Genomic DNA, 24,688 nt, shown 5'->3' on the forward strand with positions numbered 1-24,688 from the left:
CCTCTACCCCGTAGTTTCCCGCCACTGTCAATTTTTTTCTTACAGTATTACGGTAGTTGTTCAGGGTCCACTTATGAGTGAGAACATGTGATACTCAGATTTTTTTTTTTGTGAAAGATCACTCAGTATTATAAACTCTAATTCCATTCAGGTTGCATGGCATTCATGCATGGCGTTGCATGATACAATTTAGATGCCATTTTATGTATCTGATACTATGAAGTAGGTTTAAGGTGTCTCTGTTTTGCAGTTGAGGAAATTGTTATATAAATTTGTCCCATTTGACACAATTTTTGAAAACAGAAACTCAATTTGTCATGGTCATTCACTTAATTATTTATTTGTTTGTTCATTTTTTTTCTCCCTCCAACCTGTATGGACTGTCTTCTCCATGCCAGGGAGTAGCCTTAGTTTCTAGAGATACTACGATATATAGCCCTTGCTTTTAAAGACTTGAAGCACTGTTGGAGAACTGCGACCTTAGACTAGTTACTTCTGTGAGCCATTTGAGTTATACATTGTTGTCAGAGACCTTCATGTGTCATGGGACCAGGACATAGTTGGGCTTTAGTGAAAACAATAGGAAAGCTAGACTTGATGTGTAGGCTTTTTTTTTTGTGAAAGGGTTTTAGGCATGCTTTTGTTTCATGTATGGAGAACTAATTCTGCAGTGTAATACTTTGATTCTGCATTCTAAAGTGAGGGTTGTCATTCAGAACACAGTACAAAATGTGAACAGATACAAACATTGTGAATAACTGAATATGCAGGAAGCATAAGATATAAAAATTTGGAATCATAAGGAGAAAGTGAATAAAGTGAAAAAGAAGCTTGCTTTCAGCAATCAATGCTTTCACGAACTTCTCATTTTCTCTAATTGGTAGGACAGAGTCAATGATTTTCTTTTCTGTCCTTTTTCCCTAATGGCTTTTTCTCATCTAGAAAGGAATCATGGTTTCTTTTTTTTGCTTTTTATTTTTTTTTAAGTTGGAGTCTCACTGTGTCGCCCAGACTGGAGTGCAGTGGCACGCTCCCAGCTACCTCAGCCTCGACCTGCAGGGCTTTGGCGATCCTTCCGCCTCAGCCTTCCAAGTAGCCAGCACTACAGGTGTGCACTAGCACACCTGGCTAATTTTTTGATTTATCGTAGAGACAAGATCTCGCCAAATTGCCCGGGTGGGTTTCAAACCTGCAGGCTCAGGCAGTCCACTTGCCTTGGCCTCCCAAAGTGCTGGGATTACAGGCTGAGCCACCGAACCCAGCCATTTTCAACTATTGGATGCTGAGATTTTAAGGAATTTGCCCCCTATTTACATCATACTTTGTGGGCTCTATAGTCCACTTTCATTGTATGTGGTTGCCATCTTTAGTAGATACTCTTAATCATAGCTCTGTATTTATTTCACGTGGTCTAAAATAGAAGTGTATTTGATCTCTGACTGTTGCTATGGTAAATGCCTGGTTATCCAAAAACACACACAGTTCTGAGTATATGCTACTATTAGACTGTTTTTATAAGAATAAATGCTTCTGTGGCTGTGTATTTATTTACATTTTTTGAATTGGGGTCTCATTCTGTCACCCAAGCTGGAGTGCTGAGACATTATTATGGCTCACTGCAACCTTGACTTCCTGGGCTCAGATGATCCTTCCACCTCAGCCTCTCAAGTAGCTGGTACTACAGGTGTGTGCCACCATATATGGTTAATTTGAAAAAAAGTGATTTTTTTTTTGTTGTTGAGACAAAGTGTTGCTATGTTGCCTAGACTGTTCTTGAACTCCTAAACCCAAGCAATTCTCCTGTCTTGGCCTCCCAAAGTGCTTGGATTACAGGCATCATACCTGTAATCATTTAAATTCTGACATACATACATTTATTTATTTAATCTTTCATTCATTCATTCATTTATTTTATTTTATTTTATTTTTTGAGTTGGAGTTTCACTCTGTCGCCCAGACTGGAGTGCAGTGGCATGCTTCCGGCCACCGCAGCCTCGACCTGCTGGGCTCCAGCAATCCTTCCAGTTCAACTTTCCAAGTAACTGGAACTACAGGCACGCACTACCACGCCCGGCTAATTCTTGATTTATTGTAGAGACGAGGTCTCGCCAAGTTGCCTGGGTGGGTCTCGAACCTGCAGGCCCAGGCAATCCACTTGCCTCGGCCTCCCAAAGTGCTGGGATTACAGGCTGAGCCACCGAGTAAATTCTGACATTTAATGGGAGGAAACTCATAGGGAAGATATGAACAGTTAATAAAAAGAATTCATTTGGAAAGAAAGTGTTTATTTCTCGTGTTAATAATTGTTTTTCTTACAAGTACTATGACCATGTCTTAAATTAAGAAAACAGTGCTTTTGAAAATTTTCTGAGTGCTCCATTTCAGGAAATGGGAAGAGGCAGGAGAGTGATAACATGAAATGTAATAAGAATGAAAATAATGATCAATTTAGAAAAATTAGGAAATAGCTCCAACTAAGGAACAAAAGTTGCCATCTGATGAAGTACTAAGATCAGGATGAAGATGATCAATAATTCTAATTATGTTCACATTAAATTTGAGTAGGCCATTAAGTAACCGAAGATAAAAATCATTAGCCAATTCAGCCCTAAGTGAAATGGTATACATTATTATGTATCATACAAAGCGAGGGGGCTATAAATTTTCACTAATTTGTAGAATCTGTAATTTGATAAATGCATATTATTATATTGACTGCTTCTTTTGTTCTATTTATTTCTTTATTATTATTTTTTCTTGCATTTCATGTATATTTAGTTAGCATCACCTAATGTTTTAGTTTAATGTGCATTCTATGCTTTGGTAAAGGGATAATAATTCACTCTAGGTTTAAGTTATTCATTTTTGTTGACGTGATTGTTATTTTTATGCATGTTATATATGCATATAGTCAGTTAATTCTAGGTTTCTTATAAAAAGAGCAGTTTTCACCTTCACCTTTCTACTTTTTTAGCTGATTAATTCAGATTTTCCTCTGAATGTCTAATAAAACTTTCTTTTATTTAAAATAAGTGACCTATGTTATTTAAGTCACTTTTTTATTATTCCTACAATGCAAAATGGGAATTTTGTTGTTTTCTCATTTCTCCACTTTTATACCAAATGGACCCCACCTTCTCCTGCCACTGTCCCAGCCTCCCGTCCTTTCAGTATATTTATATGATAGTTTGGATTAGACCAGAATTCTGAATTCTATTTTTACATTATTTTGTCAATATAAATCTTGTAACCAAGACATGTATTATAATGTGATTACTTTTCCTTCTCTGTTCAATCTTTGGTTTGCCTGGAATCGATATTGGTTTCTGATTTTTCATTTCTGATTTCTTCCTGATTTTCCTCTGGGCTGGGACTCTTTTTTTTCTTTCACTTGAAGTAGTTTGTTTTGAGGAACATGATTTCTAGTAACTTCTTGAGAAAGGGTGTTTGGAAGACTTTGTTGTGGTTGCTGTTGACACATGAAATACGATTTTTAAAAAGAAGCTTCCTAGGAAAGAGTGTGTGGAAGACTTTGTTGTGGTTGCTGTTAAGGCATTGCATTTCTGAAATGTCTTCCTTTGGCACTCATGCTTGATTGACATTTTGGCTAGATGTAGAATTCTTGGTTGAAAATAATTCCATTAGAGTTTCAAAGGGATCACTCGGTCATTGGTTTCCATTGTTTCTGTAAAACCGTTTCTCTTTATTTCCAGTGTTCTGAAATTTTATGATGAAGTGAAAAAGAAACCAAGATGCAGCTTTATTTCTATTGGGTGTACTTTTTCAATCTGGAATCTCATGTCCTTTCATATTCTCTCTCTCTCTCTCTTTCATAATGCAACAGCTTTATTGAGATAAAATTCACATAATGAAATCTACTTTTTTAACGTTTATAACTCAGTGGTTTTTAGCATATTCACAGAGTTGTGGAAGCATCACCATTATCTAATTTTGAAACTTTTTATTGCCCTAGAAAGAATCCTTCAAACCTACTAGCGGTCACTCCAAATTCACCAGCACCCCCTTCTTCTCTTTACCATTAATTTGTTATATGTCTCTGTATATGTCTGGACATTTCATAAAAGTGAAACCAAATTAACATGATCTTTTGTGACTATTTTCTTTCACTTAGCATAATGGTTTTGAAGCTCATACATGTTTTAGCATATCTTGATATGCTTTTTCTTTTTCCTTTTGGCTATTGTGAATAGTGCTGCTGTGAACATTTGTTTACAAGCATTTTTTTGTGTGGGTCTGTTTTCAGTTCTTTTGGGCTATACCTAGGAGTAGAATTGCTAGGTCATCTTATAACTCTATCTTTGACTTGAGGGACTGCCAAACTATTTTCCAAAGTGGGTGCATCATTTTACAACCTAATAAGTAGTGTATAGGAGTTTCAATTTTTATACGCCCTTGCTAATCCTTGTTATGTTGTCTACTTTTTAAATTATAATGCATGTTTAGTAATAACTGATTGTGATTTGCATTTTTCTAATGATTAATTATGTTGAACATCTTTTAATGTTCATATTTCTTTCTGTTCTAAGAAATTGTCTTATTCTTTCTTCCCTTTATTTTCTCATTTCTCTATTTTGCTTTTCTAATTTTCTTGACTTCTTTCTCCCGTTTTCTAGTTTTTATTTTTTTTTCTTTATCTCAACATTAAGGAACATTTTCTCAACTTAGTGTTTTACATGTTCTATTGAAATTTTTTAATTTGATTTTTAGTTATATTATTGCTAAGATACCTTTGCTCAAATATTCCATTTATAATATACTTTTTTGGTTTCAAGGTTACAATACCTTTTCTTATTATCACTGAATTTGTTTGAAGTTACTCTAAAGCAAAACTTTGTTTCCACTAAGTTGTTATTTTTTTTTTCTTTTAGTTTGTTTAGGGCTCTGTCTTTGACCAGATAACTGGTGCAGAAGCAACCTGATTGGGAACCCTAAGTGTATGAGCAGCTGGTTCACCATGAACTTCACTGTAGGAACTGACTGAGCCATTTTATTGAGAACTCCAATGTCAGTATCTGTGTTTCCTGCAGTACTGTGAGAGTCTCTGCAGAAAATCTTCCAAACTCTTACTGGAAGACAGAGGGCTAACTGCTTTGAGAGGTCCCCACTTAATCCTCCTCTTTCTAGATGGTTTCCCTGTCCCTAACTGGTGTAATTTCCCAGGTCAGACACCCTCTGTTTTAGCTTCTCTGGGTTTGAGTGGGGCAGTTATCCACATAAGCAGAGTAGGGGAAAGGGGTTCTCAGGATAAAATAGCCACCGAAAAAACCTTCAACCAATATTCTCTTAGACTTCCATATGTATAGTTTCTGTTCATTTCTATTTCCTGGTGCTGCCAATTCCTGAGTTTTTTGGTTGTTCTGTGCACATACAGTGCTGCTTCTAGGCTTTCCTCACTGCCAGGTTAGTATTCTGTTTGGTTGTTGTGTTTTGCCATGCTAAACATGCCACTCTGTGTTCTGAAATTAGGAGAGTGGGAATTCAGATGAGTAGAGAGTAGATGCATGTATACCGCTGGCCATCTTTATCTTGGAATAGCATCCATTCTTAATAAGTTTATGAATAAATGTTAAAAGTTGTCATTGTGTAAACCACTGTGTAATTAGATAATGTTTTTACATTCATTGTTGTGAAGTATGTAGGTCTTCGCTGTTTATCAACTGTCAGGATTTATTGAATGTAACAAAACTAGCGGGAGTGAAGATGTTTGAATTAACTATTATTAGATTACTGTCCGATTAATAACATTTTAGGCACAGAAGCAGGATCTAAAGTTCAAGTGTGTTATTCTGATACAAAGTATTTATACTTGTTAATTGGTTGATTAGTTGTGGCTTTGTTTTTTGTTATGTATGATTTCTTATGATTATGGGATGTAGACATAGGTATAGATGTACTTTCATACATTCGACACCTTTTTTTTTTTTTTTTTGGTGTCTCTCTCTGTTGCCCAGGCTGGAGTGCAGTAGCACGCTTACAGCCACCCCAGCGTCAACCTGCTGGGCTCAGGCTATCCTTCTGCCTCAACCTTACAAGTAGCTGGAACTATAGGCGCACGCTACCACGCTCCAGCTAACTTTTTGATTTATTGTGGAGATGAGGTCTCGCTCAGTTGCCTAGGCTGGTCTCGAAACCGTGGACTCAGGCAGTGCACTCACTTCTGCCTCCCAAAGTGCTGGGATTACAGACTTGAGTCATCGCGTCCAGCCTCGACACCATTTTAAAGCTAATAAGAACATTTTTACAATGTAAGTGTATCTATAAGGAAACATACAGAGGGTTAAAGGTTCTGATTTTAAAAATTAGTGACTGATGATGTATAGATTTTTGTTGCAGTATTATTAAAGACTTCATTTTTAGCAAATGAACTGAGTGATTTATTCTTTTATCACTGGTACATTCAAGCCCAGTTATAAATCCCCAACAGATAGATGCTCATGCCTCATTTCTATTTCATAGTTTGGAACTTGAAAATCTAATATGTCACGGCAGGTAAGTAAGAATTTTTTTTCTTTTGAATATGCGATCTGTGTTTAAAAGCTTTGAACTCAGTTATTTGCTTTTGTTTCAGCCGTTGTCAGGGACATTTGGAATAATGAATGACTCTCTTTTCTCCCTCTTCTATTTCAACATATTTTCTCCCTCTTATATTTCCTTTTTTGCTTGGAGAAGGAAGTTAGAAGTAGAAAGATAAGACAAAGTGTTGAGTACTCTAGCTAGAATTTTAGGAAATATATTGAGGAAAGCGATCTAAATCTAACAAGAAGATAAAAAGTCAACAATACTGTGGGAAGGGGGTATGTGGGAAATATGATTCGTAATAGAAGATTTATTAGAGAAAAATAAAGGATTAGAGATCTGTCTTTTTTTTAAAAAAATCAGATTTCAGCTGAGTAAAATTGCAGTGAACTGAGTAGTATCTTGTAAAGGGTTCAAAGGGCAGCATGATCATTCCTGTTTGTCATCACGTTATCGGTTAAGAGGAATGGCAGCTAGTCTCTCTGAGAGCAGGTACTCATTTCTCATTTTGCGTATCTTACATTAGCAACTGCAGCGGACACTCTTTAAATCTTTGCCACTGGATACCATTATTTTCATAGGTTAGATGCTAGATGCATTGGACACTGTGTATGTGTGCGGGGGAGGGGGAGTTTTGAGTAATTGTTTAAGATTTTCATTAAAACACCCTTAGAAAGTGTAGCAGACAGGAAGATGTGGTGCTGGATTCTCCTTTAAGGAAGGCATTGCTGCCAGCTCTGCCTCCAGCCACCAGTTCTTCCAATGTCTGCTTCTGGTGTAGATACCCATCCTGCATGAGGCCACAGCTTTCTCCAGGTGTCTTTTGCCTGGTGACGGAAACTTGAAGGTATCAAGGGCTGGACATTCTCTGCCCAGCACAGGGCAACTTTGGTCCAAGGCTGGCCAAGGATTTGTTGGCCAGCCTCACTGTTTGACTTTCTTTGTCCAGTCTTGCTTTGTCCAGTCTTGCTTCCTTCTCCTATATTTCAGCTAATAAAAGCATTTGATTCCTTTTGTATAATAGACATGCTATTCCTCAATTTCCATCTGGAGAATGTCTGTGCCAGAGCATTAAAAAGATTAATTTGTAAATATGGTGTAACCTGTCAGTTTAACATGGATTTGTTAACTTTTAGGGAAATCACTGCCAGAATGTTGAATTCTGATTTGAGAATCTAGTATTCAAGACATTGTACCAGAGAAATCAGATGTCACAGAAGGAAAAATCTAACATGATATCACAAGAATTTCAACTAATTAATTGAGTTGATAAAACTGTAACATTCTTTTAAAATTTGATACAAATATTTACATATACTTGGATGCATGTATTTCATATTCTTACACTATACTTACTGTATTATCAAGTGAAGCAAAAAATTAATAGAAGACTGTATTACTGTCTTCAATATTTGTATTTCATTTCCTACAGGAAGAGTCTACTTTCTTCCCCTATTGAAGTTAGGCATGGCCATATGACTTACTTTCGCCAATTGATTGTGAGCAAAAGGTATATGTTATTGCAGTATAACCTGGCCTATCCTGACTGATGTATCCCAAATTAATTACTATCTACCCACACCAGAGATAGCAAGTGCTGCCATATGGTATCTTTAAAGACTCATGATTTATATTCATATACTTGCTAAATACGTGTTATATACGTATGTATCTATGTATGTATCTTCGTTTGTGTGTGTACTATACTCATACTAGATACTGATAGATATATATCAGTGTTTATCTACATTTTAAAATTAATGCACCCTTTGTGTTAACATAAAAATTCCATGCTTGGCTGGGCTCAGTGGCTCAGCCTGTGATCCCAGCACTTTGTGAGGCCGAGGTAAGTGGATTGCCTGAACCCATCGGTTTGAGACCAGCCCAGACAATTTAACGAGACCTCGTCTCTACAATAAATCATAAATACTAGCTGGGCTTGGTGGTGTGCGTCTGTAGTTCCAGCTACTTGGAAGACTGAGGTGGAAGGAATGCCATAGCCCAGCAGGTCAATGCTGGGGTGACTGTGAGCCTGTGTGCCACTGTACTCCAGCCTGGGTGACAGAGTGAGACTCCGACTGGAAAAAAAAAAAAATTCCATACTTCTCTTTGATGTAACTTTAAATTTTGTGTACATTTAAAATTTTTAATAAAATAAATTCAAGTAATGATGATTTTTAAAGATTTTTATTAAGCTGCTAATTCTGGCTTTTTAACACTTTCCATGTGTTTTCTTTTTCTTTTTTACTTTAAAGATGTGGGGTACAATTTTGGGTTAGGTACATAACTGGTCATCATTTAGATAAAGTTTGGTACCTTTATTGATGTACGTCCCTCCCCCCCACTGTGTCCCACTGCTGTCAATCTCCCTCCTTCCTTCCTTCTTTCCTTCCTTCCTTCCGTCAATCTCCCTCCTTCCTTCCTTCCTTCCTTCCTTCCTTCCTTCCTTCCTTCCTTCCTTCCTTCCTTCCTTCCTTCCTTCCCTCCCTCCTTCCCTCTTTCCCTCCGTATTCTCACTCTATTGCAGTGGCACGCACACGGCCACCCCAGCGTTGACCTGCTGGGCTTAGGCGGTCCTTCTGTCTCTGCCTTCCTGGAACTACAGGTGCACACTACTACGCCCAGCTAATTTTTTTGATTTGTTGTAGAGACGAGGTCTGGGTAAGTTGCCCAGACTGTTCTCGAGCCTGGGGGCTCAGGCAATCCCCTCACCTCTGCCTCCCAAAGTGCTGGGATTACAGGCTTGAGCCACCGTGCCCAGCTGCCAATTCCTTTCTTATAGCATCATGATAAATGTACAGGTCTGCTTATGAGCAAGTATGTAGTCCTCAGCATGTTTTCTGAATGAGGGTACTAAGTCAGCTTGCTTATCACAGCTTTTGTGTCATAGATAGTATAGTGTCAAGGGTCGAGTACAGTGGCGGTTATCTTCTTTGGCCAAATATGGTTTCTGCTGTTTTTCTTGATAGAAATTATTACAGCCAGCTTTATATGTTGATTGTGAAAATTGCATGCCAAGACTAGTAATTGGTTTTGAAGTAAATATTGAGAAACATTTTACCCCATATTCTTAAGTATTATTTTCTGAAGCTATTTTTGGTAATTGATTAAAATTACGAAGTAACCTCTTAAAATTTTGCTAAGACTGACTTTCAGGTGGTATTTTCAGCCCCCAACATCAAGAAAGCATTACCTGAACTCATCCCAGACAAACTAGGTGAGATTTTATTAACCTAGTGAATAATAAAAATGGAATTTTTTTTCAGTAACCTTTTTATAGCAAATTGCACCAAGTTAAAAAAAAAGATACTTTTAGCTCGGATTCACTAACTAGATTTTGGCATAAAAGCTTAAAACATTTTATGAGGAGCAATGATGTTAGTCTTTACTTCTTGAATTTTCAGGATTCTTCTTCAAAGCATCAAGTATATCTGTTAAATATGTCAAGCTCCTGTGAAAGTTATTTTTTTTGAAAGTTTGCAGGCGTCTGATGATTAAGACAGAAATAACACTGTTCCTTTTTCCAGGGCATCTTTAATTTCATATCCATGCACAGCAAGAGATTAAGCACATTTTCTTTATCCATGAATTGAGCAAAGCTAATAGCAAAAAAAAAAAAAAAAAAAAAAAAAAAAGAATAGAAAGGTTGATGAATTGATCTTTGCTTTTTATTTTTATGACAGACAAGTCAGCAATTTGATTCTGACTGTAGATGCTGACAAATAGTTGGAATTTCTACCCTGTTTTAACTTTTGGCAGTACTCAGCATACAAGAATTCATGAGTTTTTTAACCCCCGTCTGTTATCTGAGGTCATCTTAGTGCTTGCTATTAAAAGAGCTGCTTGAAGGAAAATGTTTACAAGTTTGTGGATTCTTAACAGCATATTTCACTACTCCTCAATTTCACATGCATCAAAGCTTCATACTCTACAAGAAAAACCTTACACTAAAAAAAACAAAGTTATGATTCTTGTACTCATTGACTTTGAGAAACCTAAATTACTTTTACCCCTTTATGTATACTATGTTGAAATAATACAAAAATACAATTTTATTTAAATTACAGAGCTATTACCTAAAAGTACTTATCCTTCAGGTAAGCCACAGAGCGGCAATATAAATGGTCTCTTTTATCATATTTGATTGCCATTCTCATTTTCCCAACAATCATCAGCAACTTCCTAAATTGTGAATACTTTTAAATTCATCTCGCCGGGCATGGTGGCTCTCACCTGCAATCCCAGCACTTTGGGTGACTAAAGCAAGAGGATTGCCTGAGTCCAGCGGTTCGAGCCTAGCCTGGGCAACTTGGTGTGACCTCGTCTCTACAATAAATCAAAAAAATTACCTGGGTGTGGTGGTGCATACCTGTGGTTCCAACTACTTGGAAGGGTGAGGCGGAAGGATCTCCTGAGCCCAGCAGGTTGAGGCTGCAGTGGCTGTGTGCATGCCACTGCACTCCAACCTGGGTGACAGAATGAGATTTCCACTCAATAAATAAGTAATAAATAATAATAAATTCATTTTTATATATTGTATAATACTGCATATAATACTGCACTCATTATGAGTTTGAAAGTGACATTGATTTTCTATTGGTATATCAAAAGAATGAGATGACAGAATTAACAAATTGCAATTGTTTATTTTTTTAGTGTGTTGGAGAATTACTTTTTAAAAATTAAAAACAATGCATAACTGAAGCTTGTTACAGTATGCATATTACAGTTCCACAAAAGGTATTTCAGGATACCCACATTTGATTCCTCTATCTTCCTCCCTCCTCTTTGTTTCTTCTCTTTTCCTGTTTAGTTCTCTATTTCTCTTTTCATTAATGTCGCTTTTATTCTGTAATTTTGAGATCTTTCATATTTCTAGCAGGGTGGTTCCCAAAGGTGTTTCCAGAGCTAAGATATTAATGAGCACAATTTTAGTTATTATTTTTTTCTTTTTTTCATTTCAAGCTTTGAATCAAAATATTTTACATGGCTCACTTTGTTAACTTTTTTTCTTCTTTAAAAAAAAATTTTGAGGATATTTGATGATCATAACATTTTATGATTTTTGTCCATTGGCTTTTTATTTTTCCTCCTAAAAAATCAATGTGGCTTCAAAATAGCACGACCATCCCATTAAAGTGACTATTTGACTCTGTTAAATTTTGTTTTATGATTTAGGTTTGTGAGTGGTTTGCCAAAGGGCATATAAGTTATACTGGTAGCCCTTTACTTCGCTGTTTTAAGAAAGCACATTTTACACATTTTTTAATGCTGGAATAGTATGTGGTTCTGTAGAATGCTGCTTTTGGATTTCCCTAAAGTTTTTGAAACATCCCATAACTATACACTGAATTAATTTAACTCAAAAAAAGGAAAGTCACACCTCATAAGTTTTATGAAATGAATAAATTACATAGACATAGAAATAGGTATAGATATAGAAATATGTTTCGGTTTAAGAATCAGCTCCTGTAAGACTTCAGACATTTGGATTATTGGAGCATGAATGGCTACATTCCTTTTATCACAGAAGAATGAGTTGCAACAGTCTTACTGCCCGGGCAGAGCTATGTAATCTGTCTATCCATGATGTCATTGCCAGAAGCCAAATAGGAATGGAGGGCATTTTTCAGATTGCTAGTTTTACATGATGCGAATGTATTTGGAAATACTTTCTGTTCCAGTCACCAGCCCTAGGCCACCCATGCATTTTGGTTTCAGAAATGACAGCTGGAACCGATTAGGCAGAATTATGGAATAGCTAAGACACATACAGGTTAACTATGACCAAATGGAAAGAGAATACATGATATGATTAAAAAATGGCTGATTTAATAAGAAATAAACTGTTGTACTGTGATTCCTATGGGAGGATTTTTATGTCGTGTAACTATTGTGTGTTTTAACTTCCTTTACCCTCTTTAGATAATATGTGTGTGGTGTACTGGTAGAACTTCAGACATTTCCTAAGTGGCTTAAAACCAGGTAAACATAAATAGTCCAGAAACAGGTTTTGTAAAATGTCAAGTAAGTCTGTGCAGGAACACTGTAATATTTGGGCTACCATGAAATAGTTGGAAGGCCACATTGTCTCTGTCATCACACCATGTCTTAGATGCGACCAGAGGCACGATCATCTAGTTGTCATTAGAATGTCTACTTCAGAGGGAAGAGAGAGAACTTCTGTCCTGGTTCATGAATGTCTTGTTTTTGTAGTTAAAGATGATAAGTAATTTAAATGCATTAGCATACAGCCTACAGTGTTTTATCAAATACTTACAAAGTTTTATTTTTTAATCACTGTTTAAAATGGACCCTTCGAATGTATAGTGGGTACAAACTTCCTTTATTAAACATCCTGAATGCATATGATTTTGTTTTAAAGGACAGCTTGGTTAAAATTTCATTTCATTCTTTTTTCTCATTAATGAATGACTCTCATATGTTGGAACTCACAACATCATAATTTAATTAATTATGACATGAGAGTGAAGTAGAGGAATACAATAAAGCTAAAAACAGAAAAGTGTAATTTCAAAGTCAATTAATTCTAGTGGTTTGCATCTAAGAGCAGCTTGAACCTAACCTGCTCAGTAATTTGATATTTTAATTCTTATAGCAATGTAGGCTGATGAAAACAGAGATAATATCTACAGGAAATTAGCACTGATTGATATAGACGAAAGGAGGATTCAACTTTTATGAGTTCTTCAGTAACAGAGTAACAGCAGTAACAGTTCCCCAATTCATTACATGGCTGTAATGAGGTACAGGTGAAACTGATTAAAAACTAAAAGGATAGTGAGTTATTCCCAAGTTCATAGCCACATTTAAGTGTGGATTTAGTTAGAATGTGTGTGGTGTGTGTGTGTTATATCCCAGACATGGGTCAGTGGTAATGAAGGCGTAACATTAGCCAGTGGGAGGGAAAGTAAGTATTAGGGCAGCCACACTTGCTACCCTGGCCACACTAACAGTTACTGTCATTACCATAAATTTTGGGACCACATGGGATACCACAGAAAATTATTGCCCTTTTCCCTCAGAAAATTGTAATTTTCTTTAACAGACTATCTTACCATTGAGAGTACTATTTAACATTTCCTCATTATGGGTCATTACCTGGAGGAGGTTGAGTTTCCCTGTATTGATTTGATTTCTCGGTGGCTGGATCAATTTAGAAGGCAAGAGAGAAATCCTCCTTTGTAAAAGAAAGGACAGAGCAAGATCACAGAAAACTGAAAAGGCTTTTTCCTCATAAGTACTTTCACATAGCAGAGTCTCACTTAATTTCTGTCATTGTAGGTAGATCTGAGAAGTACAATGGCTGACTCATGTGCTGTGCATGAAGGCTTAAAAGGAAAGGCATGAAGAAAACTAGAAGGGTAAATGATGTAGACAATGACAATTTTAAAACAGATCTGAGTGGAGAACAGCCCTTAATAGAGGACCAGTACAGAGAGGCCAGACTACGAAAGGATGAGACATGAGCTGGACGGTGATACGGTTTTGTATTTTCCACTCACCATCCTTTTCCTTGTTTTGAATCTGACCTTGGAGAAAGGAAGCAATATCTCTCCACCTAAAGCCACTGTAAAAAAGGTTTCCAGAATCCTAATAGGATGTGGGTTGGAAGGCTTCTTAAACATTTGTGTCAGGGAAAGGAGGGATCTGTAATTTTATGCTTCCAGTTTGCATGTTATCAACTAATTCTTAACATATTCCATTTCAAAAATCATATTTCTACTTAATTTTTCTGTTTTGTGAATCATATTGCCATTAATTCTAAAATAAAACTATAACTGAACTCTGATGATCAATGGAAAATAAGCCTATCTACTTAAGGATAAAGATGCTTAGAATTACTTTTATTATTGTCTGTTACCTTTCCATATCCTTATTGCTTGTGAAACATTTTTTGTGTGTGTGTGTTATAAAAACTATACCAAGCTTGTCTAACCTGACTTTCCTCTGACTTTCAAATTGAAAATTAAATAGAACACAAGTTAGGGGGGTGGAGGCTATGTTTAACATAGCTTCCAAATGAGAATTTCTGTTGGTCCTCTTCATGCAATGGCTTCCTCATTTTTAGTCTAGATGTGAGAAACAGGACGATGCTGTTTTCAGTGTCTCTTTTTGCAGTGCTCCCAAAGAACATCAAAATTAGCTGATGACTATTATGGACACCATGTTTAACATTATAGGAGAATGGACACAAGTGCATGTGTTCAGGAAGAGGCTTTATTTGTGTTCCTGCTTGATGAGAAACGTGCATCTGAAAGCTGATACAAAAGCAGAACTACTCTGAGGAACTTGAGACTGTACCTTGTGAATAGGAGTTGTGATCACTTGAAGGGTCAACAATGGAAAACCTTACATCCTAGATAACAACCTAGCTAAATTAAAGAGAAACATGAGCACATACTGAATGGGGAAGCTTAATTAATTATGAACTTAGACTTGTTTCTGCCCTGGAAACTGGGCAAATTCCATGTCCGAGGGGTTGTCTGAGTTTCACATAACCTTTTTACCATGGCTCTAGGTAGAAGGATGTTGCTCCCTTCCCCTGACCCAGGGTCAGATTCGAAACAGGTTAAGGAATGGAGAGTGGAAAATAAGAAACTGTGAGTGTCGCTATCTGGCTCATGTCTCATTCTTTCATGGTCTGGCCTCTGTGTTCTGGTCCTCTCTTAAAGGGCTATTCTCTACTCAGACCTGTTTTAAAATTGCCATTGTCTACTTCATTTATCTTTCTAGTTTTCTTCATGCCTTTCCTTTTAAGCCTCATGGCCATGTGAAGCACATGCGTAATATCAGCCATTGTGCTTTTCAGGTCTACTGTGACAGAAATTAACTGAAACTCTGCGTATGAAAGTATTTATGAGAAAAAAAGCCTTTTCCATTTTCTGTGGTTTTTCTCTGTCCTTCCGTTTACAAGGAAGATTTCTCGCTTGCCTTCTAAGTTGATCCAGCTACAGAGAAATCAGATCAATATAGGGAAACCCAAATTCTATACCTCACAAACCCTTTTTTGCCTTCAATGGGTTATAATTTCAGATGCTGTACTCTGATCCTTCCCCTGGAAATATTCCTTTAGCTAGGTAAACAACTAAATAAATGCTGCCAGTGGGTAATCAACAGTGAAAAAAGAGGATCCTGATTTTGAAAGGAATATATGCTAGGGTAGGGATTGAGCCTTCATTGTCTCTTTCTGCCCTTACTCTATCTTCTGCCTGGTCTGAAAGTCTAGCCACACTTGATAGCTTTCTTGAAAACCACCGATTTCATGGAAGATTGTCATGCTGTTCCTGGGTGTTAAAGTATAACCCTGTCAGATTTAAGTACAGCTAATGACACCATCCTGGAGCACAGCAGTAGTGATGGAGTGAATGAGAGAAAAAGTTTGGGAAGCTGATGTGACGCATAGTGTAGCGAGGAAAAGAGGAGATGTTAGCTCAGAGCCATGAGACAGACACATGGAGGGGAATAATCTTATGATACCAGATCACTAGGGTATAGGCTACAGTTGTTTCTTTGGGTGTTAGAGTAAGAAATAGTTAGAGATCAGGCCAGTTGGACCTGAAATTATCTGTGAGTTGTCACAGGAGAGTGATCTGTCGGTTACGTGCCATAGGTACCTTCTGTTCAGAACTTTTATACCCAGCATGACTTTGAAAAATGGGATGACAAATTATTGAGTTTAGTTCTGTATTTTTGGACCAATGCAAATTATGAGTCACATAATCCAATGACTAGAATTAAGGAGAAAAGTTATAAAGAAGGATATACTGTAATGAAACTTGTAAATAAGTTACATCTGATGCAGTCCCAGACATAGTACTGTGTATATAAAGAGAGAGAGGGAAAAGTAAATGTTTTCATGTAGGTAGAATAGAAGTTTGTAAAACATGGATGTAAGGGTACATGTGACCTTTCTCTATCTGAGATGCTCCAGATTCTTGCCCCTAATCTCTCAGAGCACTCAGAGGTTAGTGATGTTTTGCTAGATGTAATTTCAGAGGTTGTATTTGGAGAGCAGTGGAACGTGGATGAGAATATCTGAGCATGTAAGCAGGAAGAACACATTTATAAGGATGAAATGCTCAAAAAAAGAAAGAAAAAAATGAATGTGTATCGATGTGATTCCCCCCCAAAAAAGGGTATAATGCTACTCTGGAAGTGTCAGGTAGACTGGAACTTCTGACTACATTTATCATTCCCGTTTTTTAAAATTGCAGTCCTTGTAAATATTCTTCCCAGCTTCCACCCCAAACACACCACAGAACACGATCATAGTCATCGTCATCTATGTCATCAATCATGTGCTGCACAATGCCCTGAAACTGTTCAGAGTATTTACTCATTAATTTTCACAATAACAATATTAGATAGCTGTGCTAGAATTACCCTTATTGTACAAATGAAGATAAAATGGATATACAGAGGTTCTGTAACCAGCTCAAGGGTACACAGCTAGTGACAGTCACTTCTGCATGTGTGTGGTGTGTGCCTATTCCCATTTCCATGAGGGTGTCTCCTATGTTTTCTAAGATTCTTAACATTTGAGATTTTACTTTTAGGTCTTTGATCCATTTGGAGTTCATTTTTGTGTGTAGTGATAAGTAGGGGTCCTGTTTCATTCTGCACGTGGTCAACCAGTTTTCCCAGCACCATTTACAGAGAAGGTTCTCTTTTCCCAAGAGGTTGTTGTTGGAGGCTTTGTCAAAGATAAGTTGGTTGAGAAATTGAGGTTTTGCTTCTGGAATCTCTATCCTGTTCCATTGGCCTATATGCCTTTTCTTGTGCCAATACCAGATTGTTTTGATTGTTGCAGCCTTATAATAAAGTTTAAAGTTCAGAAGTGTGATTTCTCTTGCTTTGTTTGTTTTGCTAAGGGTTCTTTTGTTTATTCGTCTTTATATGTTTCCATATAAATTTCTGTATTGTTGTTTCCAGGTCTGAGAAGAATGATGTTGGTAATTTAATGGGCATTGCATTGAATCTATAGATTGCCTCTGGTAGTATGGACATCTTAACAGTGTTGATTCTTCCAATCCATGAACATGGAATATTTTCCCATTTGTTTGTGTCATCTCTGACTTCTGTGAGCAGTGTTTTATAGTTTTCATTGTAAAGATCTTTCACATCTCTGATTAGGATGAAGCCAAGGAATTTCATTTTTATTGTGGCTATTGTGAATGGGATTGTGCTTTTTATTTGGTTCTCTGCCTGTTTGTTGTTAGTGTATAAGAGTACAACTGTCTTTTGCACATTTATTTTGTACCCTGAGACTTTGCCAAAACTCTTTATCAGTGCAAAGAGGTTTTTGATAGATTATCTTGGATTTTTGAGGTATAGGATCATATCGTCAGCAAAGAAGAATAATTTGACTTCTTTTCCTATTGGATACCCCTGATTACTTTCTTGTGTCTGATTGCTCTAGCTAGGTCTTCCAACAGTATGTCGAACAGGAGGGGTGAGAGTGGGAAGCCTTGTTCCGATTTTCAGGGGAAATGATTTCAATTCTGTCCATTTAGCAATATGTTGACCTTGAGTCGATGGCTCTTACTATTTTGAGCTATGTTCCCTCTATGCCTAGTTGTTCAAGAGTTTTTATCAAGAAAGGATGCTGGATTTTATTGAAAGTTTTTTCTGCATCTAATGATATAAACATGTGATTCTTGTTTTTACATCGCTTGATGTTTTTAATTACATTTATGGTTTTGTGGATGTTGAACCAGCCCTGCATCCTGGAGATGAAGCCTACTTGGTCATGGTGCATGATTTTTGAGATGTGTTGTTGTATCTGATTTGCTAGAATCTTGTTGAGAATTTTTGCATCTATCTTCATCAGGGATATTGGCTTGCAGTTCTCTTTCTTTGTTGGATCTTTACCCAGTTTAGGTATTAGTGTTATGTTAGCTTCATAAAATGATTTGGGGAGCATTCTGTCTTTCTTCATTGCCTGTAATACTTCCAGTAGGATTGGGTATTAACTTCTCCTTTTCCGTTGTGTAGAATCTTGCTGGAAATCCATCTGGTTCAGGGCATTTTTTGTAGGTAGTTTTCTTATGACAGAGTCAATTTCCTGGTTTGTTATTGAGTTATTTAGGATCTCAGTTTCTTCTTGTTTCCACCTTGGGAGGTTGTGTGATGCTAGAAAGTCTTCCAGTTCCTTTAGGTTATTGAGTTTGTTTCCACAGCAGTGTACATAGTAATCTCTGATAATCATTTGTATTTCTTTGGGGTCAGGTGTGACTTGATGTTATGCATTTCTGATTATGTGTATTTAGACTTTTTCTTGATTATTCTGGCTAGGGGGTCTATGAATCTTTTTTATCCTTTCAAAGAACCAGCTTTTTGTTTTGCTGATTTTGTGTGTGTGTGTGTGTGTGTGTGTGTGTGTGTGTGTGTGTGTGTGTGTGTGTGTGGTATTTTTGTCTTCTATGCCATATATTTAATGATATGGATTCTTCTGCTAAAGTTAGGGTTTTCTTGGTCTTGTTTTTCCAGCTCCCTTAGGTGATCTGTTAGCCTATTAACTTGCTCTCTTTCTATTTTCTTGATGTGTGTTTGTAGAGATATAAATTCCCCTCTCAGTACTGACTTCATGGCATCCCAAGTTTTGGCAAGATGTTTTTCATTTTCATTTTTTTCCAGGAATTTTTTTTTTTTTTTTTTTGCATTGGAGTTTCACTCTGTTGCCCAGACTGTGGTGCAGTGGTATGCTCACAGTCACTGAGCCTTGATCTGTAGGGCTCAGGTTATTATTCTGCCTCAGCCTTCCAAGTAACTGTATCTGATTTGCTAGAATCTTGTTGAGAATTTTTGCATCTATCTTCATCAGGGATATTGGCTTGCAGTTCTCTTTCTTTGTTGAATCTTTACCCAGTTTAGGTATCAGTGTTATGTTAGCTTCATAAAATGATTTGGGGAGCATTCTGTCTTTCTTCATTGCCTGTAATACTTCCAGAGACATGCATCACCACACCTGGCTATTATTTATTTACTTATTGTAGAGATTAGAGATGAAATTTCGCCAAGTTGCCCAGTCTGGTCTTGAACCCTTGGGCTCAGACAGTCCTCTTGCTTCTGCCTTGCAAAGTGATAGGCTTACAGGTGTGAGCTACTGTGCCTGGCTTGTCTCCAAAATTCTTTTATTTTGTTTTGATTTCTTTGTTGACTCAGGAATTTTTCAGCATCATGCTGTTTTGTGTCTATGTCTTTGTGGGTTTTAGGGGAATTTTCTTGGTGCTGATATTTATTTTTATTCCACTGTGGTCTGACAAGATGCATGGCCATATTGCAATCTTGTGAAATTTGTTTATGCTTGATTTATGGACGAGGATGTGGTTAATCTTGGAGTATTTTCCATGTTGTGATGAGTAGACTCTATCTTCTCTGGCTGTTGGGTGGAGTGTTCTGTAGGTATTTACTAATTCCATTTGGTCGTCTAGTTGAGGTTTCATATCTGTTTGTTGATTTTTTGCCTCGATAATGCATCTAGGGTTGTTAGTGGGATAAAGTCACCAGCTAAGACAGTGTTAGAGTCAATATCTTTTTTTAGTTTACTTATTAGCTCTTTTATAAATGCTGATGTTCCTGTATTGGGTGCATATATGTTTTGGATGGAAATTTCTTGTTGATGGATTGAATTTTTGATAGCTTAAAGGTTGTTTTGTCTGGTATTAAGATCCTGTTTCCTGCCCTCTTTTGTGATCCATTCACTTAGAAATTTGTTTTCTGTCCTCTAACTTTGAGTCTGTGGACATCAATTGTGGTAAGATGAGTTTTCTGGAGACAGCATATTCCTGGGTCATGGCTTTTTATCCAGTTTCCATTTTGTGTATTTTCAGTGATGCATTTAGGCTGATTTTTGAAATGTGAGAGTTGTCTTTCTCATAATGCTCTTATAAGGCTGTTTTGTTTTCATTTGTCTTTTGTGTTCATATATGTGTGTGTTTTCATTTTTGTGGGTATGCAGTTTTTTCTGTTTCTGTGCTTGTTTGTGGTCTTGTGAAGTATATGGTCTTTCTTTTGTTTCTTTTTTCTTATGTACACAGCACCTTTTTAAGCATCTCCTATAGAGCTGGTTTCAAAGCAGCATATTCTCTTAGGGATTGGATGTCTGGGAAGGATTTTAATTCTCCCTTGCTGTTGAAGCTTAGCCTGGCTGGGTAGGAAATTTTTGGCTGAAATAGTTTATCTCTGAGGACATTAAAAATTGGTATCCAGTTCCTTCTGTAGTATTTCTGCAGATAAGTTTGTAGCAATTTTGATCGGTCTCCCCTGGTAGATAGTCTGACCTTTTGCCCTTGCTGCCTTTAGGTTTTTTTCTTTTAAACCTACTTTTAGGCTCATTTCTATGTGTCTAGGGCTTGGTCTTCTCACAAGATGTCTTTCAGGGATTCTCTGAATATCTTGGGCTTGTATAGTTGTATCTCTGGCCAGATGAGGAATGTTTTCTTGAATGATCTCATGAAATTTGTCCCAGGGTATTTTCTGTTTCCCTTTCTATTTCAGGTATTCCAATCAGACATGGGTTTGGTTTCTTGATAAAATTGCACAACTCTTGAAATTTCTCTCTCTTTTTTTTTTCCTGTATTCATAGCAGATTGGGTTAATTCCATATTTTGGTCTTCTATCTCTGAGATTCTTTCTTCTGCTTGGTCAGTTCGACTTCCCATGCTTGTCAGTCTGTCATTTTTTTCTTGGGTGAGTTCTTTATTTCTGTTATTTCTAAGTATGATTTCTTGAGTTCAGCTCTGTTGCAATTTCATTTAGTTTTAGCCCTTGCATTTCTTGATTTTTATTCATTCTATCCAATGATTCTCTGATCTCCGTAAGCATCTTCTGTGTACTGTCATTCTCAGAGATAGTCACTGTGCTCCAGTTGCTGTTCTTTCTAGCACTGACTCTTTGCTGGGTCTCTGGTTACCTGCAGTCCTTTTTTGGTTTTTCTTCATTTGTAGCAGTTCTCTTATCTTTTTGTTTAATTCTGTTTCTCAGTGGATAATGGAGAAGCAGTCACTTCTGATATTTGCTCTGCCTTTTATCCTTCTTTCGGCTGGGGCTCTGGGTTTGTTCTTTTATGAAGTAGGGCTGGGGGTGGCGTGTTATGCTCTCTCTTTACAATTTTGAGCACTTACTAGGGACTGAGGGGGGCTGCAAGTATTCAGAACCTATTGCCAGGTTGTAATGTTTGCTATCTGGTGAGTGGGTCAACTGGCTCTTGCTTTCTGTCTCTGCACAATACAACCTTACAGTGTATGCTTGCGGAGCGCCTGAGTCCAAGACAGTGTATTAGAGGGAAAAGAGAGAGAAGGAGGAAAAAAAGAAATGAGGAGAAAGGAAAAGAAGAAAGAAAAATAGTAAAAGAGAAAGAGAAAAACACACAAAAAAGAGAAAGAGCAAAGAAAGAGAAATACAAGAAGGGAAGAAAAGAGAAAACCAACCAACAAAAAAAGCCAAACGAGGTGAACGAACAATACTGCCACCAGCCTCCTTCTTGGTCAGTTCTGCTGTCTGTGTCTGTCACCCAGCAGATGGCTCATGGTGGAGGGTGCGTCGTCTGGGGTTTCACATCTGCCTTTACCCACAAGGGTTTGTGCACTGGGGACAGTGTTCTCTGAGGTCACAGAGAGCAGTCCCAGCGCAATGCAGAGATCAGAGCCTAGTCTCAATATGCAGTTCTGCTGTTCTGCTATTTTGCAGAGGCCACCCTGAAGCACTTCTCTGCCCAGGCATTAGAGAGTATGCTCAGTTTCTCTGCGGAGAGCTAATGCTGCCTTCCTAGCAGTTAGGTCTCCAGATCTCAGGACCTGGTGGCCGGACTCTGGAGTCCCGTCCAGGCTCGGGTGGGCTCTCCCCTCTGCTTCCTTGGGAGTCTGCCTCAGGGCCCCTCTCTGCGTTCTCTCTGCAATCCTCACTGCCACCATCCAGCTCTCTCCAGCAGATTTTCCTGGGAAAAGCTCCCAAATTGTCTGCCACTAGGTCTCCCATTCCGGTTGCATGGGTCTGTGTTTGGTCCAGTGTGGGGGTGGAACGTCTGTCCCTCCGGCAGGGAGTGTCCTCTCTGGGCAAACAATGTCCGATTTCAGGGGGTGTGGAAATCATCTCTTGGTCTCAGGATACAGACTGTTCAGCCAGCTCAGAATTGGCCAAGGTAAATCAGGTCTCTCCCCAGTCTGGGGACTGAGAAAATGGCAGTGGTCAGTGCCCCCCCCCCCCCCCCCCCCCAAACACACACACAGCTCAGCTCCAGAATTCTTCCCGAGCTTTTTCCATGGTCCCTGCTGCCCGTGCCTGGCCTGTTGCTACAGGTGGTGGTGTGGGCCAGGTGCCAACTGATCTTTTCTGCCTTTTCCCAAGAGATGCCCCACGCTTGGTGGCTCCTTCTGGGAGCTGTAGGTGCCAAATTTAGAGCAGCGGCAAATTGTAGCCATTTCTACAGGGGGCCCCAGGCGCTTGATCCCGTGTCTCCCCTCATTTGGACGTTCGCTCACCCACTTGCACACACAAACATGTGTAGATTAGTTTTTTTATGCATTCACCCATGCAGAGACTCTTACACTCTGACCGAATCTGGCGCCATCATGAATATATATTTCTTGATTTCTGATTTTTTTTTTTTTTGAGTTGGAGTCTCACTCTGTCGCCCTGACTGGAGTGCAGTGGCCGCTCCCGGCCAACACAGCCTCGACGTGCTGGGCTCTGGCGATCCTTCCGCCTTAGCCTTCCAAGTAGCCGGAATTACAGGCGCGCGCTACCACGCCCGGCTGATTTTTGATTTATTGTAGAGATGAGGTCTCACCAAGTTGCCCAGGCGGATCTCGAACCCGTGGGCTCAGGCAATCCACTCACCTCTGATATATTTTTTTTATTATGCTTGATTTTACATTGATATATCTAATTCCTTTTTATTGATATTTATTAGTATGCATAAGAAAATATAGATAATATCAACATATACTATAAAATATTGTTAGTCTCAGACTTTCTGGGTTTTTTTAATAGTTTTTAATTTGTATTTGGGAAACTATTAATTAGATTGTCTTTACTGTATAAACTGAAATTTTATATTTTTAATAATTTAACACATGGATATGTGATTGTTGATATGTTTGGATATTGCTTTCATTTACCATTGTGTTTGTAGCACTTAGCAAGTTATATACAATTCTTGCTCTCTAGGATATTATTGTCTAACGGGCAGTATTTTATTTTTATTTATCAAATGTTAGGCAAAAGGTACTTTCTCATATACTCTCTTCAAAAACATATGTTCTCCTGTTCTCTATTTGTTCATCTTTGAGAGTAGTGTTATCCCTACTTGAAAAGCAAAGTTAATAATATAAAGTTTCAAAATAGCAGTTTGGGGTTCATATTTATACCTCCGTCCAATAAATGCATGAAGTAAAATATTTAGATAGTATTCTTTATATACTTTTAAATAAATTAGGCTTTAAAAAATGAGCTGCCCTGTATTATAAAACTTTTTATTGTATTTATTTCATTTCTTTTTCTTTGTGTCTGACATTTTGCTAGAAGTGGAGAGAGGCAAAAAAATCAAGCTAGTCTTGGCCCTCATGGACTTTAACTTGCTTAGAAGCTGAACACCTTGGGTGTATTTCAAGATAAAGTCGGTGTTGTCTCCGATGTATCTAAGAGCATTTTATCTGTTCCGTGTTCTTTCCCTATACCCATCATTTGATTGATTTCTTTAATCTTCTGTTCATGTCTTACTTGGAAGTGCCTTTCTCCAGAGGCCTTTCTGGCATCTCTAGACCACATTAGGATACCCCTGCTGTGTCTTGGTACTATTAGCAGGTACTAGAACATTACCCAGTACTGTGCTTAAAATAATACACAGCATACTTTACTGTCATTGCTGGCATATTTTTTTTTTCCTTTTGCCTCTGTTTCATTCACTTCTGCGTCCTTAGTGACTAGGGGAGTTCCTGGAGCTTAATAAGGGCTTAAGAAGTACATGATGAATGGATGAAGGTAAGGTTCTCCTGTCTGTCCGCGATGCCTCCTACGTGGTATGCAATAACAAGTCAGTAACAGAATCTAAACTGTTGTAATAAGAGCTATAGCAATCTTCTTACATGCATTATAAAACCTGGAATTCCCCAGTACTTCAAGCCTG

The 24,688-nt window shown here is 37.8% G+C and overlaps 1 protein-coding gene across 4 annotated transcripts in view; it reads left to right on the forward strand.

Moving 5' to 3' along the window:
• The window catches only part of CDK14 (cyclin dependent kinase 14), a 503,831-nt gene that overhangs the window by 168,769 nt on the left and 310,374 nt on the right, over positions 1–24,688 (forward strand). The gene's annotated exons all lie outside the window — the stretch shown is intronic.

The sequence above is a fragment of the Carlito syrichta genome, unplaced genomic scaffold (assembly GCF_000164805.1).
Source record: "Carlito syrichta isolate Samal-C Ts95f unplaced genomic scaffold, Tarsius_syrichta-2.0.1 Scaffold304306, whole genome shotgun sequence".
Classification (NCBI taxonomy): Eukaryota; Metazoa; Chordata; class Mammalia; order Primates; family Tarsiidae; genus Carlito; species Carlito syrichta.